The sequence below is a fragment of the Nilaparvata lugens genome, chromosome 5 (assembly GCF_014356525.2).
Source record: "Nilaparvata lugens isolate BPH chromosome 5, ASM1435652v1, whole genome shotgun sequence".
Taxonomy (NCBI): Eukaryota; Metazoa; Arthropoda; class Insecta; order Hemiptera; family Delphacidae; genus Nilaparvata; species Nilaparvata lugens.
In genome coordinates this window covers 4,031,690-4,052,294 of record NC_052508.1, presented here as the reverse complement: position 1 = coordinate 4,052,294, position 20,605 = coordinate 4,031,690, and the positions used below count along the sequence as shown (strand labels likewise).

Below are 20,605 nucleotides of genomic sequence, written 5' to 3'. Positions count from 1 at the left end.
TTGTAGAGAGGCAACACCTGACCAGTATAACTATTCAGTCGTTGTCACATCAAGTTGGTGCATCATCACCATCACCAGTTCACTTCACAGCTTTCATGCTGCAACAACAACAACAAGTCCGAACAATGTACACCTCATATGTGATACATATATTTTATGTATTTCAACAACAACATGATGACATGGTGACGGGTTGGAGGGGGTGGGGGAGAATATCATCCGCGAACTAGAAAAACTCCAAGTTATTACAATACCGGCCTGCACCATCCCGGCCAGCCAATGGCGTGCGTCTTCGCGGAAAATGTGGACCAATGGGAGCGCGTAGAGCTGGCTGGCTTCCCCCACCAGCCGACTCGGTTCATTCACGAAAAGCGTGGGCCGAAGGTGGGGACTGATATAAAAGGCGCCGACCACCCTCCCGGCGTCAAACGGTGTTTGCTGTCACGCTGCTCATTCATTGATTGCGCTGCTCTGCTGCTGTCCTCCACAGTGCACACACACCTGTTCAACTTCTCTCAAAACATCTGTTCAACTGTCTAACGAGGTGAGTCATAGTAAATAAACAATATTCTATTATTGGAATAATTTATTGTTGTTTATAACCTATAATCATTCATTGTTCCGTTAATAATTGATGATTTTGTCTTATCAGTGATATTATATTGATTCGATAATTTATAATTGAAATAATTCATTGTTGTTAATAATCATATTTTATTAATAATTGATGGGTTCCCCTATCATCGATATCACCTTGATCCGATAATTGAAAAAAGAATGATTTATTGTAGTTAATACTCAAAAATTGACTATTTAATCTCATAATTACTCATTATTTCTTTTCCTATCAATGATATTATTTTGATATGAATATATAAATTGATTATGCTTATAAATGAACTTCACATCAATGAAAGTTGTCTGAGTTATTTTTCAATAAATCTTATCTCAACACATCATGAATATAGATACTCACTCATTTGAGTAGTGATTTCATCACGATCAAAATAAATAAATAAATATAAAACTTTCTATTAAGTTGAAAAATATATTAAACTATAAATACTGTGAATGAAAATGATTTAAATTTACACTACACACATCGATGAATATAACTCAATGATAAACATTATTGGATCTTACTGAATAAATTGCAAGTGTACATGGATAAACTGTTTGGAGAAAACATTTGCGGAGTGATTAGTCTTTGTGAAATTATAAAACGTAAGTAAATGGAGGTGAACATGAACCACATTGAAGTGAACATGATCTATTGAACAACTCAACTGTTATAATTATGAAAACATTACTGTTCACAGTATACTGTTATATTATGTACATGTTTTGAAGCTTCTGCATACTACTACAGTTATCTGATGCAATCGTGAAGAGCTTCGACTTGGAGCAATGCTTGATTGGAATGGGGAGAATGAGAACCACGTCAATAATAGAAAATCTCCCATTATAAAAAATTAATAGTCTAGTGTATTTATAGTTCATCAACAGCTCAGAAAATTGATATTCCCATTTCAAAACATTCTATTAATATTATAGGATATTATAATAAAATAGATTACTATTTCTTCTGTTAATTGAATTAGAGAACTTAAAAAATAATACAAAAGGAATTAAAACAAACAATTATTAATCGATTCATATCAGATATATGAAGTTATTATATTTTAGCTCTTAGATCTACACTATTAACCGAAGTTGGGGACGTGAATCAATTCTTGGTTACTATTCTATGCCTTCACTACAACAGAATGTTACTGTAAGGCTTTGTTTTTGAGCATATTTGATAAAACAACATTCAATATCCAATGATAAGACTAATATTTCAAGCAGGCTACAGTTGGTAGTTCATTTTTGAAGGCCTATAGGCAAGTACTATCGATAGGAGCACGGCGCGGTATAGGCAACCCGCTAAGCACATTTCAGAGTAACTTCAGTTACTTTATAGTCCGGGCGCAAATGTCATGAATAAGGCACTCCGTAGTCATTTTTGAGTAACAGCCGTGGAAGATGTCTCAATTTCTTCGTTAGGTCTAGCATAATAAGGATCGTGATGATGATGATAGGTCAAAATTACAGGCAAACACCTCGGAAACAGGATGGCCGCCAAAATTTTCAGGGTTTTGCTATATCGCTTGTATTTTAATAACCGTTCAAGATATTCAACCGTTTTGTAGACGAAAATATTTTTAAAATCTTCATCTACAATTTTTTCCTTAGAAAATTCTCCTCTAAAACGCATATTTTTCTAGTTATTACCTTCAGAAGCCCAACAAAACTTTTTTCTAAATTTGTTCAAATTTCATTCCATAACTTTTTTGTGCAAGAGACAGAGATGAATTTTAAATCTATAGAATTTAGAGCGTTTTTTCATCTTTGGAACGATATATCTTTATGTGCTGTACATCAATAAATGAGTTCTCCAGCGCCCTTCAAAGAAAACCCTGCATCATTGATGGTGCGTTTTTCCATACGCATGAGGTAAGAAGCTAGAATTATAAAATCGATTTTTTCATGACTACTTTAAGATAGAGACTTGCAAATGGTCTCAATCTCTTCGTTACAACAAGACAAATAAGAATATTGATGATGGAAACAGCAAAAATATTCGTCATCATTGAAAAATACAAGATGGCGGTCATTATTGACAGAAATTTTATATAGCTTTTTATCCAGTTATTGTGAGAGATATCGGATTGGTTCTACCACCAAACTCATGACTCCTTGGAGGTACAGACTTGGGAATGGTATCAATCTCTTCACAATGATGTATAGAGAGAGAATATCCATGATAGCAATCTCAAAAATGCTTGTCAACATGAAAAATCTGGTGTGGTACACTCACACAACTTTCCTTGCTCATATTTGAAACTACGATCAGACTTTTGTATATGTGTATTTATATAATTGTTTTCAGAGTACTTTTTCCTTCGTGTAAATTGTGAAATTCGATGATTTTTATAGTCGTCATTTTTTTAAAGTCGTCAAAACAGCTGTTCTACAGATGAAATATCTCGACTATGTGTTCTTTTTATGAACTGCTCTACCTACCTACCTCATGCACGAGAAGGAGGTTACAAAGTCCATTTCTCAAGGATGGGGTGGACCACCCATTAGTTTTCCAGAGAGGAGACTCATGCCAGTCAATAGAGCTGATAAATAAAAATACAGAGTATGAATTTGAAAAAAATCGGTCAAGTTATTTTGAGAAAATCGTGAAAAACATTGTTTTTTAGTAATTATCCGCCATTTTTCTCAAGTATATTACGGAGCTGCTGCAATTTCATCAGAAGTGAGACTCATGTCAGTTGATAGGGCTTATAAATAGCAATCCATAATATGAATTTAAAGAAAATCGTTAGAGCCGTTTTCGAGAAAACCGTGAATAACATGGTTTTTTAGTGATTATCCGCCATTTTGAATTCAATTTTATTAAATTTCTTATTGTCAGATCCTCATGGTATAAGGACCTTAAGTTTAAAATCTCAAGTCAATCGGTTGATTATGAATGGAGTTATCGTGTTCACAGACACACACACACACACACACACACACACACACACCACACACACACACACCACACCACACACACACACACAACACACACACACACACACCACCACACACACACACACACACACACACACACACACACACCACACACACACACACACACCACACACCACACACACACACACACACACATACTGGAACAAGGTAGCATACGGGGAGGTGAGAAATGAACATACATTGCGGGGAGGCTGATTTACACACATTTACACACATGTTGGAGACTTAATTTTTGTTTTAGAAAGTATATTAATAAGTGTTCAATACAGTTGCAACTTTTTTTTTCTGTTAACTTGAAAAAAAAATTACGCATTAAACCTACAAAAAGGGGAGAAATGTGTGTACACTTTCACTGAACAAACCGAGGAGAAATGTGTGTACACTTCCACTGCACAAAGCGGGGAGAAATGGTGTGTAAACTTCAAACCCACATTCCGGGGAGGAATTGTGTGTTTAGTTTAACTTACAAAGCGGGGACAAAACCGGTTTTTAACACAAGTTCTGGCTGCAACACTTATTTCGATATTTACTATTCTATTTGATCATAGAATACAATATCGTATGGGTCTTCGAAAGCCAACATGCACGTTGATTTTTGTACGATTGTTTTTTGCCATCCTTATGAATTCGAATAAGTGCAACTTGTCAAACATCATCTGTTTGATCTAATAGAATTTTATAAGGACGGTAAAAAATCGATGTGTATGTAACTGGCTTTTACTAAACAGGCTTCACGAATTACAATACGATAATAGGATAGTTGATACAATACATGGTTTTAATTCAGATTCATTCATTGATAGAAATAAAAGGAGATTCCGGTGTCGATAGCATCGAAGTCGCCAGGCTGGTCTGGATCATTTATGAATTTCTCAGTATGCAGTATCCACTCAGCAGCTCTTATACAAACACAAACATTAGTTTCGTTTTACTTGGAATAGTAAGACATTATTTCATTATGTCCATTATTACAATAGATCAATTCAGATCCAGTTAGCTGTTAGAGTAATATAATGTAATTACATTCTATACTCACTGTTCAGATCAGCACAATGTTTATAGCCTACTGTATGCAGTTAGTATAGAATGTTACATTCACTGACTGCATATTTATACTGTGTAATAGATTTTATTGATTGTTGCAAAGATTTTAAGTCAATGATTCAACAGGAAATCCATGGTAATATTCAACGATTTCAACCTAATGAATTAGATTGTTGTATGACAAAATTGAAATCCCGACAACGTAAATAATTCAGTGAAGTTAACTGTACAAGGTTACTTTTTCTCGTATTTTATTGAGTGATAATGGGAGATGATTTCTGATTCCATATTTGGATTCAACCTTTTGAAGTTTGAAACTTTCAAAGCTGGAATTTTTTTTTAAACTAGAACTTTTAGGGCCGGTTTCCGAGCTCAGGATTTAGCTAAGTCCCAGACTCTAAACAGCAATAGTCAGAAAATTGGCTTTCCAAAAGGTCAGCTTTTATAATAGAAGTCTTAGTTTTTATTTTCTCATTTCTATAATTGGAAACGTTTTTCCTTGACGGAATTAGACATTCCTGAATAATTCAAAATAGCTGAAACTTTACACTATTTTCTCTTTATTTTATTTTGTGTTCAATTTTCTAGTTTTTCGAGATTTAATTCAAACGTGACTATGACAATGACTGCGACTACGCCCCGTCTTGGAAAACCAAATTTCTGACTCCAGCTGTTTAAAGTCTTGGACTCAGCTAAATCCCGAGCTCGGAAACCGGCCCCTAATGTTTTAAAATGTTCATGTTTGAACTTTTCAAGAGTGTTTAAAAGCTTCTAAAAACCTTTACCTGTGAGGCAGAAGTATTATTATCTTAGTAGGTACATTTTTACTAAACATAACTTTATGATAATGTAAAAGCTATATTAAAAAGTGCTGTAACTCCCTTGTTTTTGGGTATTTTCGAAAATGGGACTTACGCTTTAAAAAATTTGGGGTCGCTGAATCCAAATCCGAATACTTTGAGAAAAGTAATGAGTCATACTCTGAGCAAACGCGTCTGAAATTTGAGATCCCCTTGTGAAAGCCTTCGAGCTGCGAAATATGAAATGATCTGAAATATGATCTTCAGGAGACGGGATTCTGCCGTGTGAAACTAGCCTAAGAAAAACACGACGGCCTTGTTCACTCCCCCCACCATGACTTCTCAGTAGCTTGACCCTAACATTTACATGATCCTAGAAAGTAGTCTACACCTATGTTCACAGAATAATTCAGAATAATGTATCCTATTTGAAAGAGTGGATGCATGCAAAAAAAACAACTTTCAAAGATCCATGTTCATCAAGCCTTCTGTTAACTGCAAGAGATATTCTGTATCTTTGTGAGTATCTTTGGGAGGCTCCTTTTCCTTTTATATTATCTTTGAAATGCAACATTTTGAAAAACTTCGTATATATGTCGACGCGCAATTTAAAAAGGAACATAACTGTTAAATTTCATGGAAATATATTGCCGTATATCGCTGTGAATGCGCAACATATAAACATAAAGAGAAATGCACAGCCGTCGACATGAATCTTAGACCTCACTTCGCTCGGTCAATTATATACAGTGATGTCGGAGTAATGAGGGATTCCTTCTCTTTTCATATTATCCTTAAAATGCAAAATTTGAAAAAAACCTTGTGTATTAATACATCGACGCGCAGTTGAAAAAGGAGTATTCCTGCCAAATCTCATATGATTCTATCAACGCGTTTGGCCGTAATCGCGTTACATACAGACAGACAAAAGCCAATCGAGTTGAAACATAGACCTCACTACGTTTGGTCAATGAATAGCGCATTAGCATTTTTCTCATGTTATCTCAATCAGTGTCGTCGGTATGCTCTTCAGCCTACCCGCAAGTGGCACTAGATTATACCTGGTTCCAGACAATTAATGCATTATCAATGATTCTCAAATGACATAATTGGAAATGATAGTCTATCATATCCAATCTCTTCTTGGAACCAATCCTTTAATTGAGAAACAGACTCTATTCTGGCCTGGATTGAATCAAGGGTTTGAAATGCCAAGTAATAAACCTAAACTGCCTGACAGGTATTTAATATATAATACAATATTCCACTTACAGTTTTCCTACCAATTCTACTACTGATCATTTAACATTCAAATAAACATTCCAAGTATGGATATAGGCTAATTAGTACTGGGATTCGAGAAAGTACACGTTTCACAGTGCCTCCCAACTGTAAATTCCGATGTGGTCCTCGACATTATTGCTTGTAGGTGAGGGAGTACATAGAAACATTTTTTTGGGAACCCCTGGTCTACATTGCGTTTTCGCTATTTGTATTTATTTAAAAAAATAGAGATTCCGGAACTGCTATACCATGAGCTTCCTGATAGTGATAGAGTACCGTACTCCATTTTATGTTGCATTGTTGAGAAACTTTCAGCTACCCAAATTAGATTATTTAATAATATGAACTGGAAGGACTCACTACTCACACAACTCTGATTCCTCATTCTTTATCTTATCCAAGATACCCTATCCTATCAACCCTCCCTATCTGAGAAGTACACCTTTTCCAACTGTATTTGAGAAAGTATTAATTGAGAATAGTCATTAGTATTTGAGAAAACGTCAGATGTAAATGAGAATAGTCAATTGCATTTGAGAAGTCATCACTTGTAGTTGAGAATAGTGAATTTTATCTGAGAAAGTATCATTTTAACTTGAGAACAATAATTGAATAGAATAGAACAGAACTTTATTTGCACTTCTTTCAACATTACAGAAAATGAAAATAATACCTCCAATTCAATTCAAACTCAACTAAATTTCACAAATAAATTGAACAAGCATTCTTTTCATCATAAATAAAAGTTCTTTAGGCTTAGCCGAGGCCGTCAGCCGAGTAGATAGATTTCTTTATTATACATTATACCAATATTGAATAATTATTATTGTTCTTGTGATTACATAATTCACTCAATAATTATTTCTCCCTATCATTCCTATCCAATTCCTCCTTCTTCTCATACCTAACTAATTTCTCGTAATTATCATAACTAAACATTGTAACTCAACTTTTAAAAAGCAATTCACACTCTTAAATTCACCCTCTTAAGGGACCTTGTATGCGTCAATGTGGCTGGACTTATAAAATATACAAACAACATAATTATTAACTTCACGAACAAAAAACCAAACAACAACTCGCAGGTATCTGTACTCATTCACTGTTTCAATAACTTCATTTCCATAGTACCACTTCTCTCTTTCTCCCAATCGTCCTCCTCTTCTGAAAACTACAATCTTGGATTTAGCCATGTTCACTGTGAGATTCCACCTTATGCAATATCCCTTTAACTTATTTATCATTGACTGCAGATGTCGAGGATTCTCAGACAACAATACCACGTCATCACAATATAACAGCGAATTTATCAGCCTCTGCCCAACATAATATACCTCCACCAATAACATCACTCAAATCATTCAAAAATAGTGTGAATAGCAACGGGGAGAATACGCATCCCTGTTTTAATCCTTTTCTGGTTTCAAAGTATTCTGTTAAGTTACCCTCCACGCCATGCCATACAGGAGACTTCGTATTTCTATATAGACTCCTCAACATCGCAATAAATTTAGTCGACACTCCCAATTCACTCAGTTTAAAAAATAAAGCCTCTCTGTCCACACTATCGTAGCCCAAAAAGAAACAGTACAACTTCTTTGTAGGTCTATTCAACGTTTTCATTACTATATTGAATAGAACAAAAATATTATCAGTAGCCGAATAACCTCTCCGAAAGCCACACTGATTCTCTTTAATAATCTTTTCTCTTTCCTCCCACAACTGCAACCTTCTCAGTAAAATAAATGAAAATACTTTAGCGACAGCATTTATAAAAGATATGGCTCTATAATTATTCACTTCATTAGTATCACCTTTTTTATGCAATGGAAATATAATTGAACGTGGAAACCCTGTTGGTATCTGTCCACCTCTGACGATGGCATTGGAAAAAATCAAAATAATCTCTTTGTAATTTTTTGACGCATTCTTGTAAAACTCAGCAGGAGCTCTGTTATCACCTGGAGCCTTATTGTTGCGCATTGTCTTGAAGGCACTTTCCAATTCATTCATATCAATGTCTTTGTCAAGAGTTTGATCTTCAACATTCCTCGCCGCATAATATGTGACTACCCCGCAAACTGATCCAAACACTCGTCTGAAGTGTTCAACCCAATCCTCAGCACTCACAGTTCCCGAAATCTTGAACTCTCTACACTTGAATTTCTTTATCAGAGCCCACAAATCACTGGAATCCTTGACTCTTCTGAATTGTTCTTTTATATCGCTGTAATACGCTTGCCTTTTACTCTTACATAGCAGTTTGTATTCCTTTACTACCTTCATATAATTTTCTCTCACCTGCTCCGAATTTGATTTTCTAAACACATTCAATAGGCTGAACACTCGCTTTCTCATAACCGCACACTCTTTGTCGAACCACTTTTCTCTCCATCCTTCTCTCTTTCTATCAGGTTGGGGCACATAATTTGCAGCTCTATATACAAGATTATTTAATACTTCATAAGTCTCTCCACTACTCTCGGGAAGACCATTTATTTCTCTACAAGCATTGGTGAGTTTAGATATATATTCATTCTTCCTCGCTTCCTTCCATTTCAACTTCGGTAAGAGTGGTAAAATTGTGCTCTCTCTTTCTAGAGTATCAACCGTGATTAGCGTAGCTTCAATTGGGAAATGATCAGATAAAAATTCTGGCACAATAGAAAATTTTCCAACTATTTGCGCTAATTCGACAGCCATGCAACATAGATCTATTACGGAAGCCCCTCTGCCTATAAAAGTAAAGTCTCCCCACCTATCTCCACTTATCCTTCTATTCATAATGATGAAATTAAAAACCTCACAGAACTCCAATATTTTCTTACCTTTCATATTAATCACCTCATCCTTTGACTCTTGCTTATTACTCAGTGCATTTCCCAATTCTATTACATCTGTTAATTCCGACATGTCCTGTCCATTTCCTATTCTACCGTTAAAATCTCCAATTAAAATCATATTATTTCTATTATGCTCTTGCACTATCATAAACTCCCATAATGTATTGAATTCTCTCTCCCATTCCATGTCTCCTCCACCACTCAGGTAAATTGGAACTATATAATATTCATCCCGTTGTCCTGCATTCATGTGAATAACTTTCCTCTCAAGCGCATCGATTACCTTACAAAAACTCTCTATTCTTTTACTAATTTCTATTAACTTTCCTCCCTTTGCTCTACCTCAGTTTGATTCTCCAACTGCGAATTCCCAGTATAAATTGTAATCTGGAAAACAGTTTTCAAAATACAATTGCTTTCCTCTTTCAACAAACGTCTCCAATAGTACAAAAACATCATAATTACAAATAAAATTATATACTTGAACAATCTTACCACTTAATCCAGCCACATTGTACGCTACTATACTCAACTGTCCCTTCTCACACGGACTGACGGCGTTATCTCAGCGGTTGCGGTCTTCGTCCTCGCCGCCTCGCTCCTCCTCATCACACATGCTCCCGCTCACGGCCCGCATCACACTCTCATCGAACATGCTCCCGATCTTCTGCAGCCCATCCTCTCCCTCCGAGACCAGTCCATTCTCCTCATCCAGCGTGAAAACCCGACTATTCATGATTAAACGATCCACTTCAACCGATACTCTCCGCTCACTCCCGGAACTTGTTTCTTCAACTCGCCAAGCACCCGGAAAAGCTTTGATCGTCGTTTTCTTGTGTCGAAAGCAAAGTCTTTATGAATCACAAACTGTGTACCCTTCAGCTTCCTACTGTTTCTCGTGATGAAATGGATGTCCTGATCGTCCGGAAAATGCGCAATGATTGGCCCGTTATCTATTTTCTTGCCCAATGCATGTGCTCGATTAACCCAGGTACCTGCTCGTGCCCCCAAATGACTCACACAAAAGTCTTTGACAGTTCTCACGTAATCCACTGTTGCACATTCATATTTCAGCCCGGGAAAAATTATATTGTTCCTTCTCGATCTATTTTCAAAATTTTCCATCTTCCTGATTATGAGATTATTCTGAATTTTTTGAGCAACAATTTGATTTCTTAACTGTTAATTCTCGACAGAGAGTTTATTCACTTTTTCAATTAGACCATTTAAATCCACCTTTGTAGCTAGCAGCGCGAGTTTTTCATCCATAGCCTTACTAAACCGCTTTTCAAAACGGTCAAATAGTGATTCAATAAAGTCTGAGTTCACATTACCGGAAGCTTTAACACTTGGGTCTGGAGCACGCTTTTTCTGTTCCATCTCTTCGAGCTCAGGCGAACTTTTAGCACGAGGACTCTTCTTAGCACTATCGTCCGGTGAAAAGTATTGTTAGATACTGTTCTTATTCATTCAGCTTCGAATATTTCGATTCACTTGAGAACAATTTCACAAATAAAAAACAAATTGATAATTCAATTTATTACGAAAGAACTTTTAGCTCTAGGTCTCTTTTTAGCACTACCGTCTGGTGGATACTGTTTTTATTAATTTAAACTTTGAATATTTCGATTCACTTGAAAACAATTTCACAAATAAATAACAAATTGATAATTCAATTTATTACGAAAGAACTTTTAGCTCTAGGTCTCTTTTTAGCACTACCGTCTGGTGGATACTGTTTTTATTAATTTAAACTTTGAATATTTCGATTCACTTGAAAACAATTTCACAAATAAAAAACAAATTGATAATTCAATTTATTACGAAAGAACTTTTAGCTCTAGGTCTCTTTTTAGCACTACCGTCTGGTGGATACTGTTTTTATTAATTTAAACTTTGAATATTTCGATTCACTTGAGAACAATTTCACAAATAAAAAACAAATTGATAATTCAATTTATTACGAAAGAACTTTTAGCTCTAGGTCTCTTTTTAGCACTACCGTCTGGTGGATACTGTTTTTATTAATTTAAACTTTGAATATTTCGATTCACTTGAGAACAATTTCACAAATAAATAACAAATTGATAATTCAATTTATTACGAAAGAACGTTTTAGGTTAAACATGCACTAAATGAACCGATTAAGCACGACCCGTCCGGAAACTTGAGATAAGAGAGCAAAACAATTCTGCGACCGCTCCGTTCAACAGCTCACTATCAACTTCTAATTTGAGAACATACGATTTGAAATCGAAAAGTTGTCAGTTGTAATTGGGGAATGATTTAAAAAAACCAATACTTTTATTTTCCATAACTGTACTCATAAAAAATAATATGATAATATATTTTATATTCAAATGAAACGTTTAGTTTTTAAATAAAAAAATATTTTTGAGCCCCAAAATCCATTGGAGAGTTACCGAATTGCTTGATCAAGAGATTCAATTGATTGATGATAAAGTTCAATTGCGCCGTGAACATAGAGAATTTGATCTTCATCAAGTTCAAATGTTTGGAGACAAAAGTCGTGTTGCCAATACATACATAGAAATGATTCTCATTAATCATTCGTGAACAGTACAGGGGAAATAATTGAGGAGTTGGGTGGAAAAACGACCTGAGTCAAAAAATCAAGTTTTGTGTAAATTGAGTTTGAAATATTTAGTACACATCTTCATTATTTCATCAGAATGCAATATTCTTGCAAGTATTTGAACTTTATTGATCTTTTTATACTATTTTCAATGCTATTATTCATAATTAGCCAGTAATCCAAGGCTAACTGATAATAATTGATATAAGGTGTGTTGTCTCAGGTCGTTTGTCCATAACCCTGGTTGTTACATGTTCAGAGGTTCAATAAAATGATGAAAAACCCGTATCAAGAGTAGTGATAATGATAATATATTGCTCATGATATTGGATAATTAATAAGTAGGTAATAAAGATCTAAAAAATGTCATTTAGAAGTGAACAATTGAAGATGATATTTTCTTCTTGAACACGTTTCTTCCCATAATCAAGACTCTGGAATGTTACATGGTACTGTTCTGATTTTCGGGAAATTCATACACCCAATGCTTTCAGCATCGGATTCTTCTTCAGGAGCGTCTTCTTCATTATTTCATCATCTAGAGGATAATTGGTTCCCTTGGATGTATTAATGATCTTCTTATACCATTCATTTGGTAGAGAGTTAGTTGGGAGGATATTTTTAATATTCTTTCCGAAGAATGGACATTGATATGTCCAAAGCTCCGCCAATTTATGTAGATGCATTACAATATAATCTTGTATAGTTATTCCAAATTGCTTTTTCCATATCATATACAGTTCAATAATTATTTTCTTAGTCTATATTATGTAAATTCATCTATAATTTTGCTGTATTGTAAGCTATTGTATATGAGTGTATAAGCCAGTATATACTGTAATCTACATAAGTACAAGTAATCTACAAAGTACTCAATCAATCAATCAATCAATCAGCTTCTTCTTTTGTAAGAAAACAAAATAAGGATTTCACTGACTGCTGGCTCACAGCTTGTCAGCTGAATAATTTCAGGTTTGCCACACAAACAAAAAATTCTCACAACTCAATCATTTTTCAAGATACAACAACATTTTATGTACCAATCTGTTCAGAATGTAATGGCGGATAGAATGAAGCGTGTTGCGGAAAAACGACACGAGTGGCCTCGGGTCGTTTTTCTACCCAGCTCCTCAATTTCACAATTGAAAATAATAATTTCACACATACAAAGCCTATGGAATACTGTGTACGTAGTACAGTATCCTTTCCTGCTCAAATCAAACCTGTACTGTAGGCTACAGAAGAGTCACGACATGTCAATTGGAAAATTTTCTCATTTTCAAATGTCTGCTCATGATATGATATCTTCTCATTTACATTTGACGATTTCTCAAATACAATTCACTACTCTCAATTACATGTGTGATGACTTCCTAAATACAATTGACTATTCTCATTTAGGCTACATCTGACATTCTCTCAATTACAAGTGACTATTCTCAAATACAATTGATACTTTCTCAAATTAACTTTTTACTTTCTCAAATAAAATTGGAAAAGGTGTTGTGACTACTTTTTTTTTTTTTTGAGCAGGGTATGATTACTAAATCTTTTCTCCGGAACAACGTCTTTTCACAAAAAGTGAGCATGCCGTACACAAGTAAAATATTCAATCCAAGGTTTACAAGAGAGTTTTTGCAAGGATTGACAGACACAGAAGAAAATGTCAATATGGAGAGAAACTAAGAGACAAATTTCATTTTATCATAGGCTATCCTGATCTTGAGATACAATGTTAGGTTAGCAAAGTTTGAGGCATCCGCTTCTCTAAAACAGTAAGTGAATTCTCAGTGAAGTATAAACTTACTGACGTGCTATTCTTGAATCTTAACAAGCCTCCCATTCGCATCATTCTAGCAATAACCCAAATTCAATGCGGAAAATTCTCGGGAAATTGTGTTACCAAGTCACCATTGATTGTGATGAACCTAATTTGGCGTTGAATTGTAGAGGATTTTATTCTCTTGGAAACAGTTCTGGATTTTTTCACTATGAAAGGTTTTTGAGTTATATGGAGAAAAAAACAGGTATTTTTAACACTGTAAGGTTAGCAGAGGGTATTTTTTTGTGAAGAATCATTTTCAGACTATTTGTACCAAATAACTAAAAAATCAGTACCACAATACATTCTGGCAGCATGTTTCCTCGCTCCCTTCTCATGTCTCAAGTGAATGAACAGAAAAATAAACTATGAATTCGCTAAGCTGTGACTCAATGAGTCTGAACGAAAAAGGAGATAAGTTGCTGATTCATAAATTCACGGCAAGCCCCATAGCAAACCAGTTACTTCGAACAGTGAAGGAGACAATGGAGATATGCAGGGATATGCAAGTACCCCGCATTGTATGCTCAATCCGTAAATGAGTTTTGTGTAAGTGTGTATTAGCGATCGTAGCACAACGTGGTGGCAATTTTGGAAACTGGAGTGTATCCCAATTAGGTGGAGTACTAACAAAATGGGGAGATTTTTTTTTATTACGTTTTTACATGGTTTTAAGCATGTAGAAGTGATTTTTACTAAAATTGAGCAGTGACACTACGGGGTCTCCCCTTAGTGTACACACCTCCCCTTAATGTGCTGTGTATACTTGATTGTCTCCCCGTATTATACCTTGTTCCAACACACACACACACACACACAACACACACACACACACACACACACACCACACACACACACCACACACACACACCACCACACACACACACACACACACACACACAACACACACACACACACACACACACCACACACACACACCACACACACACACACACCACACACACACACACACACCACACACACACACACACACACACACCACACACCACACACACACACCACACACACACACACACACACACACACACACACACAACACACACACACACACACACACACACACACACACACACCACACACACACACACACACACACAACACACACACACACACCACACACACACACACACACACACACCCTTACCTATGGTAGTAGGGCAAGGAAAGTAAAAAAACAAGAGGGCGGCAAAAATATGTCGATTTTCAAGAAATCGTCTGTAATTCAAATAATGTCGAGGATATTGGATCAATTCAGCCATCTGGAGGCTTAAAAATAATCATACTTCAATATCCGAAGATTTTGAAAATATTTTTGTCTGAAAAATGGTTGAATATCTTGAACGGTTATTGAAATACAAGCGATATAGCAAAACCCTGAAAATTTTGGCGGCCATCTTGTTTCCGAGGTGTTTGCCTGTAATTTCGACTTATCATCATCACGATCCTTATTATGCTAGACCTAACGAAGAAATTGAGACATCTTCCACGGCTGTTACTTAAAAATGACCATGAAATGACATTTGCGCCCGGACTATTAGTTCCCTTGCACTAATTGCTTCCTATTATTTTCTAGTTTATCATTTCCTGAACCACATTCAATTCATATCAACAATACCATAAATATTAGTTGCAATGTCATGAAAATCATATTGTATTAGCCTATATTAAGCTGTTTTTCCTGAAATTTAAGTTTTGATTGACTCGGGTAGAACGTCGCTTGATAATTAGACATCATTTTGTTATAATAGGCTACTCAATCAATTCTGAGAAGTTCTACTATTTTTTGGGTTGGTAAATAGTTTAAAACACATATTCATTGATAAATTATACATTCATATCGATCATGAAGATCATTTATATGGATGAACGAAAACACCAATTTGAACAGTACATTTTCCATGGAACATCAGTACGACGCCTTCAAAGCTGGGCAGCTGTTTAAAGCAGTCGCCATCTTGGATTTAGCTTTAACAAGTTCTGAGAAGGGTCTTTGAAACAATCGCAATAATTTCTGAATAGGAGGTTCCGAATAGATACTTCAAAAACTCACAAAGCCCTGTCCTTTCAACAAGTGTGTATTTTATGCGAGATTTAAAGTCATTACTACCTGCAGTCTTAGTATTCCAAAGAAGTGCTAAGGCTAATAATAACATTCCTAACAGGAAATGATAAAAATGTTGTGAGAACAGCGATTGTTTCACAAATACGTTGAAGAGAATTCATGCACTTGTTTTTCCCAGTATTTTTATCAGCAAACTTTGAAACTTTTTGGTTGCCAGTTTGTCTTAGAATCGAGTAGTGGAGAAACTTAATGCATTATGGATATGAATGGGAAAGTTGTTACATTTAGAAATTGAAATGTTATTCAGGAAATTGAGGTCGAGTTGAAAATAGAGCAAGTTCACACTAATGATATGGAATTGGAACCTATTTGATAAGTCAGGCCTGGATAAAATAATATTGGAAGAGAATTAGGTGTAGATTTGTCTAATCGAACAAAAAACTTTTCACAATTGTGAAAATATGTATAGGTTTGATGGACGCATGAAGAATTTTTATGTATTTGAGTGTGTGATCATACTTCATATATTCGATATGATTTATTTACGTTAAAGAAGATTCTTTTAGAGAAAGAAGGTAAACTTCCAATAAATCTGAAGTGTTATCTGTGTTACAGAGGATCTCAATAGATATCAATTTGATCCAGAATACGTTAGTCATATCTATACAAATACCTATTATTACTGCGCAGCAAAACCTCTTGTAAATTCCTTATCACAGGAGGCCTAATAGTGGATTGACACTATAATACTCATGATATTTTCCTTAAGCCTGGAATAGCAAAAAACATAATAAATAATTCATTCTCTCGGATTGTTTAAGCTCGCTTACTTAATATTTGGATGTTCTCAAGATACACTTGAATAATGGATGGCGTACAGAACTCTGTTGCAAAATTGTTAGGAGGAGAATGTTTTCTGACTGAAATGATTGCTGGAAGAAATCCGCAAAAGCAATTGATGTAAATAAAAAATTCATAGCAATCATCTTTTGAGTTCAGTACTCAGTACGCATTGCTGTCTGTTTTGTGCATTTCTAAGGAATTCGAAATTCTGACAGGTCACGAAAAAATATTGCGTCAGGCACTTCTTACGCGAATGAATACTATAAACGGAGATCGCTGATAACTAATTGATTTTTTATGAGCCTCTCAAAGTTGAGTCGATTGTACAGAAACTGTCATTCGAATATGAATATTCACTATAAATATTCATTCTCTATGAAATATTAACAGAGTTAGACAGGGTAGCAAGATGAAGAAGAGGAAGGATAGATTTGGAATGACAAAGAAAACAATGTCACCAAGAACTGAAATGAATAATAAAAATGAGTTGCGAATCTCGCACTGCGGATGATTCGCTATCAATCATTGATATTATACTGAGGTCAGAACAGTCGTGGATTTGAATGCTGACAAGCACTTGGCTTTATCCTATCTTATTACCCATTTACCCATTTGATATTTCATTATGTCCTATTCCATGGATTGAAATCAGCTCACCCAAAAAAATGTCACAAAATACTTTATTTCCATATCTCTAAAGTTGGTGCACAGATTTACAGACATTGTGAGTACAGAAGGTATAAAGATAAAAAGAGTGATATGATTCAATTCCTTTTTTCAACACAAAAAAATATTTCAATGAAAGCAGATATCATCATCCGATACATAAACTGGAAATATTTTACGTGAACTGACATCTGGAACTTAATCATTGATGGGTTTGATCTTTCAAGTTCGAAGAGGGCTACTCGATTATTGAAATTATGAACTGGTAGTACTTTTGTCCTTCAAAGAAAGAATTCATATTCCAAGGAAAATTGCAACGAATCCCTAGTGGATCACACTATAAACCTGTCATCAGACTCCTGTGAATTTGAGCCAAGTAATGCCTTCCAAGCATTCATTTTTAATGGCAAATGATGGCTAGAGAGAGCTAGTGGTTTATAAAGATGAGGTCCTAGAAGCACAACAGCGTTGACAACATAGGTCACTTTTTAGCGTCAATGAAATAGTATTCGTGAGTTCTTATTAATTTTCTGGCTAACCAGCTGCGTGGTGACTATGCCAATGACTAGTTACCCACTTCATCGTAATCTAACCATCAACTATCGTGAAGTGTAATTATTATTGATGAATCAGTAAGAAGCTGTGACAGTCAACTACTGTAATTGAAGTTGTGAAAGCCGAATAGCCTCTACTGCTGTAAAAGTTGTAACAGCCAAATACTATAAAAGGACAGCTATACTATAATAAATGCCTAGTGGGACTATTATTAATGGAACAATGGAATACAGTTGAAACAAACTACTGTTATTTAATAAAATTATAGAATACGGTTGAAACAAACTACTGTTATCCAATGAAATAATGGAATACAGATGAAACAATCTAATTTTATTCAATGAAATAATAAAATACGGTTGGAACAAACTACTGTTATTCATCATACCTTTTCTCCATTCAGAACCTAAAGACCGTAAATAATTTTTATTCCGCTACTTCTGGAGATTATCATCGACATGCATTTTCCAGTAAGTAATTTGTCATAAAGAACGATCTTCTTCACAATAACATCGAAATAGCTTTCAAGTAGATGAGATGGTTTGCGTTCCAAAGGAACGACGTTCCAATGAATTTAAGATGTGGGAAAGTTTGGACTGGGTTGTTTGTTGTGAGCTGGAATAAAGAGGAAGGTAATGATGGATTGAGGCCGAAGCCCTAGGTGCTCCAAGTCCATGATGGTGGTGCTCACCTACCGATAGTGGGAGGGTACACGTGGATACCAAAATACGAGGGGTATGAGGGGGTCGAAGCGGGATCAAAATGACACGTGGCCTTCCAGAACTAGGTCATTGGCCCTTTCTCAACCTTGCTTCCCTCTTTTCTTATTCTTCTTCGAGAGCCCATCATGGAATAAAAGCTACCGAACTCTCCAGCTTTCCACTTGACTTCACTTTTTCCCAATCTCTTATCATGATCTTTTTCTCAATGTTCCACTTCAATTGACTCCAATCTACATAATATTTGTAATGTTGAAGATGGCTCCATTCCTTTGTGCAACTCTGCTACGTTACTTCTCAATCCAATCTATAGAAAAACTTTCCTGAACAATAAATACAAACTGATTATTTATCTAAATTTTGTTGGCTATACAATCAAGGAAGGAACATTTCTGATCTCTCGAAAAATTTGCTTCAAAAACTGATGCCTGATTATCATGTGCCTAGCTTTTAACCAGAATATGATTACAAAAACTAGAAGATAACTAGAAAACAGAATTTTCACTGTTTTCACTGGTCATTTCTGCAATGAAAATCATAGTCAGATACTTTGATATCCAATTTCTTAAAATTGATTCAGTTTTTTACTTAGTTAAGCTGCATTTACACCAAAGTTATTAACAAAATGTTTATTTTTCTCCATCCTTATAGATTCTATTAGATTGAACATAACTTATCATACACATGATGAACATATGTGTTTGTCAAGCTCCGTTCAATCTAATAGAATCTATCAAAAATAAACATTTTGTTGATAACTTTTGTGTAAACGCAGCTTTAGAAAGTTCATTTCTTCATTTCCTCCGAGTAGAATAATACATTGTCCAATAAATTTGGGCTGATTACATTACACTATTATCTGTGAATAAATTCTGTCATCTGTGAGAAAATATTCCACTGAATATTCGACCCAAATAATCAGGTAACTCTTCGACCGGACATCGAAAGGAGCCCCCTCACTATTGGAATCGTCCAAGTATAAAAATAGTAACTCTTCTCAGGTCAGGAATAAAGAGCTACTCAAGGCTATTACGTAGTTTACCCTGTTGAAGTAATATCCGTGCGGAACAAATAAAGCAGTAAGCAGCTGTGAATAGGGCTGGATGGGTTCGCGGCAACACGTGTCAGCACCCATTCCATTCTCCCTGGGGAGTTCACTGGAGGTGAGCCCCAGTCCCGCACTCCCCTCAGCCACAATCAGGGCACATCAGCAAACACCAATGGCTGGCTCTTACCTGCAAACTAAACACTCAACATCGTCCCATTATCTCCTCACTCTCTGCACAATTCTTATTTCCCATTATCCTTTCGAAGTTTTTCTTGAACTTCCCCTCATTCTCCACTCACCAGATTCATGGTCCAAGGTCCACTACTTACTGTAGCTGAGTGCACATTAAAGAGTATGAATATTTAATAACAGGAATAATCTCCAATGTGGCTTTAAAAAAGCGTAGTCCTGGCGTCAAATAGTCTTTTTTCGTGATTATCACTTGGTTCGGATGTTGAAAAGCTTACGGTACTTCAGATTTATAGTAACAGTAAAAATTATCATACGAACTTGCCTTTTTACTTTCCTTGCCCTATTACCATAGGTAAGGAAAGTATTGCTTTCCGAAAAAAATTAAGGTACCCCAATTTCTAAATTTCTATACGTTTCAAGGTCCCCTGAGTCCAAAAAACTGGTTTTTGGGTATTGGTCTGTATGTGTGTGTGTGTGTGTGTATATGAGTGTATGTGCGTCTGTGTATACGATATCTCATCTCCC

The 20,605-nt window shown here is 35.5% G+C and overlaps 1 protein-coding gene across 1 annotated transcript in view; it reads left to right on the top strand.

Moving 5' to 3' along the window:
* Nucleotides 1-408: 408 nt before the first annotated feature.
* LOC111054086 overlaps nt 409-20,605 on the top strand; it is a 36,876-nt gene continuing 16,679 nt past the window's right edge. Inside the window, exon 1 of the mRNA XM_022341051.2 lies at nt 409-544. The gene's annotated coding sequence lies outside the window, so the exon portion shown is untranslated. The remainder of the gene's footprint in view (nt 545-20,605) is intronic.